The 4,919-nt window shown below is 45.7% G+C and overlaps 1 non-coding gene across 1 annotated transcript; it reads left to right on the top strand.

Moving 5' to 3' along the window:
• The first annotated feature begins 4,307 nt into the window (after positions 1-4,307).
• On the top strand, positions 4,308-4,379 carry Trnas-gga (transfer RNA serine (anticodon GGA)). The gene has a single exon. It is a non-coding gene; the product is annotated as a tRNA-Ser (tRNA).
• Positions 4,380-4,919: the final 540 nt, after the last annotated feature.

Below are 4,919 nucleotides of genomic sequence, written 5' to 3'. Positions count from 1 at the left end.
AATCAAGAATATCCGGGTTGGAGGTAACCCGGCAGAGGAGTACCACGCGCGTTTCTATGCAAGAAATGCTAATTCAACTAGTAGCTTGCAAGAACAAGAGGCTCAGCAGCATCAACAACTGCTACAGGCTCTAACGGACTCTAGAGCGCCGAAACTCCGATTTGAAATTGTGAAACCCGAAGTCTTCGACGGGGCCAATACTAGCCCTCGGGAGTGGATCTCGTTCTACGAATACGCGTGTGAGAAAAACCAGTGGACATCAGATGACGACAAGGTGAAGACCCTTAGGCTCTTTCTAGCGAAAATGCCAAACAGTTGGTATGAATTGCGAATCTTGTGTCGAAGTCTTCGGCTCAACTTTCAGCCGGCAGATGGAGTATGATGTTGTTTTTATTTGCATTGCGCACATATTGCGTACTGCTATATTCTCCAGTATGATATGCTTGTAGATTGTGAACGGAGTGCTGGGAGCACTTCATGCTGCCCACAGAAGCTGTGTTCTCTAACATCCCCATCAAGATATTTCGATGAACATTGATTGATTGATTGACTGACGGCCCAGAAAAATATTCTATAGCTATGAAATGCTTCATGTGGTACATTTAGGGTGAGTTACTGAGGTGGAAAAATCAATGCAGCAAAAAAAGTGTACGAGCAGAGAGCTGCTCCTGCTATTCAGATATACCAGATTAATGACTAAGAATAAAGTGAAAGGTACATTGCAAAAGGCGTGGACCAAATGACCGAACCAGATCGATCAGCTCTCATTTCTTCTTAATTGCATGCCATAAGTGATTATCCATCACCAGACAATGAGATTACGAAATATTCTTGATCTCCTGCACACGGATACCCTTTGGAAGCTTTATAGGAGAGCGGAACAGATCGAAAACTGTGTCGTCAGGGTGAAGCAGAAATTACTACATTATTATAATCTGTTCGACTTTTCCGGAGGCGCTTTGTAGAGGAAATACTTTATCTTACAGATACTGAGGTAGTATCACGTGGTAAGAACATGTATGTGGAAAGTGTCCTCAGTGTTCCTCTAAGACGACAGCGATGGAGATTAAAAATACGTTTCCCCACATCCGAGCACATAAAAATCTCGAAATACTTGCTGTAGAAGAGCAGCGGTACTTGAAAGAAGCTCTGCCCTGAATCGTTGGAACAAAAATAATCTCCCTGAGCAAGTAGCTACCACTGCAGGAGCTAAGTCTCACGATAACCAGAATGCGACCTTAATAGTATGTTTGACAGGACACCTCCAATAGGTCTACAGTGCTGCTGGAAATAGTGTGCCCCGATTACATTCGGCGGGTACTCCTCTAACTCTTGCATGCTAAACGAGACGCTCTGGGACTCTCCAACCTCCCCTTCAAGAGCAGTTGCGAGAGCTCTCAGGAATCCGCTGAGACGTCCCAGCCTTGCTGCTTTGGCGCGAATCATCTCTATAGTTATTTGTCCTTGATGGGAATCCGGAGGTAACGTTCAACTAAAGTAAAATTCCTGCCTCATGCCCCTCCTATTTAGAGTGGGAGCCTGATTCGCGGGGTCTGTTCCAGAGTATCTTTACAAACAGCCTAATAGGTACCATTACTGATGGAGTCATGACGAGGAGGGAACGCGTCCAAGCTTCGCCCGCTTCATCCCCCATGTCACTGAATGTACGACCGAGGGGATTAAAGTCGCGAGTTCCTTTGCGTAATAGGGTCCCAGCAAACCACCAATGTCCCACAAATCTCCAGAAGATATATCGCCGTGGATATTTGGATATCGACTGGGGTTTCGTGTGGGGCGTCTCGCTCGTTGGTGCCGTGTTGACTGGGAGGTGGTGGGTTCGAATCCTACCACCGGCTGTGCTGTCTGAGGTTTTCCCTGGGTTTTGCGAAGACTTTCCAGACGAATGTCGGCACAGTTCCCCCTGAAGTCGACCCAGGACGCATAATAACCCCCCTGTCACCCCACTCCTTCCAGCTGTCCTCTCTCCATCTGTCCATATCTGTACGCCGCTCATAGCCACAGTTGCTTCGCGGCGCTAACACGAAAGTAAAAAAAAAAAGGTTTCGTGTGGACCCAAGTTAGATCAAGTGGATATCCACTGGAGTAGCGCTTTCACCCTTTTATCTGGTCTCCTGGTGGCCTATTTAACGAATTTCACGGATATCTGGACATGTGCTAGATATATTAGCACCCTAGCATTTTAGTGTATATTCACTTATTATGAGATATGTCAAGGCGCATCATTTGTCATTCCATATCATTACTAGATTTGTGGCATGCGGCAGTACAAGATCGGTTGCAAAATCTATTACAGTGCAGCAACACTGTGTAACCAGTGCATAAATGGCTTATCCCAGCAGGCCGCCTCAGTTCGCCACTGGGGCTGAGGAGAATGAACCTTGGGATCACATGGCAGCCTCTATTAGAAAACTCTGTGAAGCATGTACTGAAATACTAATTTCCTGGGGGTACGTTCGTTAAGTATAGTGGGGCGTAAAACATTCCTAACGGTGACGAAGGCTGATGCGTTTTTGCAATTCCTGTGCAACCGCATCGAGTCAAAGTATACCGAAAACATTGCTGACATCTTTGGCTGTCAAATACTGTATTTTTAATTCGTCATCGTCTCGAATGCGATTACCTGCTCTCTAAAGCTGTAAAGAAAAATACGTTCACTCTGGAAAAATGGCTAGGAAGCATGCGAGCTGGTGAAGATGATGCATGATGTAAAACCCCGAGACTAGGTAACACGAAGGGACAGACACAAACACGAATTCTCAAACGAAGGGACAGACACAAACACAAGACTGCGTGTTTGTGTCTGTCCCTTCGTGTTCTTTAATCTCGGGGTTCTACATCATGCATCACGTTCACTCTGTCGCTTGAAGAACGCTACGTAAATACGTTACACAGACAGCAGCACGCGAACGTCCTTGTTTGTTCACGCTCACAGTTTGCTTGCTTCCGCTACTATCGAAACATTTCTACTAAATTGACAAAACAAGATTTCATAAGCATCCCACACATCCATCGTCCACGCATTCGTATGCCTCTAGACTACATCGTCATGACGTCTCTGAGACGTTCAATTAGTGATCACACTCCTCCTGGATACTCCTCCTGGATCGGTCTCCTGGATACTCTACAGACGCTGCTGACGGGTCTTGCAAACTGATTTATACATGGGAATGGGATGTTCGGGTATTCAGGGATGTTCCAGGGATATTAACGGTTTGCTGGGGTGAGGCGCTGCGGCCTTTTCACGTCATCAAACGTCATGAAATGTCAGAATTTTTACGTCGAAGCGCGACCTCTGAACCCTCACCAACCCATTCGCTCCTGTGGCCGCTCCCCCGGTATGCGAGTCTTGATTGGTCGCTTTGAAATTATGAACTTTCCGTGGTTCCGTAAAGTTTCGAAATATGGTGGGTGCAGCAGGGACACCAGCGAAGAATTTATGCCGGTACCGCTTTGGATGGTTTTTAATGTCCTTCCCTTAACATATAAGTAGATACGTGGTTGCAGGTAAGTTGAGACACATAGAGACAATGGATATAACATAGATAAGTGGAAAGCTGATCTACTTCGCTTGCTTGGTGCGACAACGATTCAAGAAGGACCGATACTGCGTTTTTCCGCTACTCGCTCGATGAGGTAAGTCAGTTCACATTATTTTCTATCACTTACCACAGCATAGCACCATACCTGTGGCATATACGCACAATTTCGGCTGTGGAATTTTTGGTTTACACGGTTCTCATTCTTATTTTGATATTTTTGGCTCAGGTATAAGAACACAAGTAATATAATATATGATTCAGAAAAGCATGGATCTGCATGGATAAGCCACTATGAGCGGTTGGAGCACATTCGTCTTTTGGCATACAAGCTGCACAGGTTCCTCTGTGACGGGTCAACCAGAGGCTTACACAAGTGGCAAAGGGATATGCTCATGTTCTCTGTCATGCTGGACCTGTGAATGTGTGTGCCTGTGCAGTCAATATGCTGTTGTTCTACTGTGAAACCTTCCACGTGATACATCAGCTATCAGTGAATGGAATGTTGTAGCGCTATATCACTCGAACTTCAGGAACAATGTAAACAACGAGATTTGGCCGAGGCAGGCCAACAATTAGGGACGACACAGACAAGTAAGCCTCAAACGCCCAGAAATTAACGAATGCAAACAACTCAGGGAAAAGAATGAGAGAGTGAGTGAGAAAGATGTAAGAGAGAATGGGAATAGCGTGGTTGGTTGTCCATCCCCCCCGTACTTGAGGCACTCAATGGCTCAAGGGAAACAGCGTGCTGGTGTGGTGTAGCGGTTAGCATATCTGAACGGAAATCAGAAGACCCAGGTTCGATTCCTGGCGTCAGCACCTCTTTTCCCTGAGTTGTTTGCATTCGTTTGTTTCAGGAACAATGTTCGTGTCCTGTATGTGTTTGGCGCAGCTACAACAGACTGCATATTTGTTATTTGTAAATACCTATCCCCAAAAATAAAGCACAGACAGAACACTTGCACCTCGTTATGTTATTGATTTCACTCTATGTGAACGAAAATCCAGAACCGCAAGGCAGCGGTGCGAGGGAGAGGTAGAGAACAGATGAGGAAGGGAAAGCCTCGCAAGCGTCACACGTCGCCCAGGCACACACACACAAAGCAAAGCAAAGCAAAAAGCTACTCCAACGATTGGCCCGACTCTAGAGGCCACGTGAATTTTCCCCAACAATGGAATTATGCTACACGTTCACACGCCTGGTTCAACGGTCGGATCCACAAAGAAAGACAAAATCAAAGCAAAGTAATCTTTTGAAACGTTAAGTTATCTAAAAACATAGTCGTAGTCTCAATGTAAGCAATGAAGCCGTGTTGAGATCTGTATTGGTACATGACATAAAACTCAACGAACGAGCTA

The sequence above is a fragment of the Ornithodoros turicata genome, chromosome 1 (assembly GCF_037126465.1).
Source record: "Ornithodoros turicata isolate Travis chromosome 1, ASM3712646v1, whole genome shotgun sequence".
Classification (NCBI taxonomy): Eukaryota; Metazoa; Arthropoda; class Arachnida; order Ixodida; family Argasidae; genus Ornithodoros; species Ornithodoros turicata.
The sequence above is the reverse complement of the archived record's forward strand: the minus strand, read 5'-3'. Positions and strand labels throughout refer to the sequence as shown.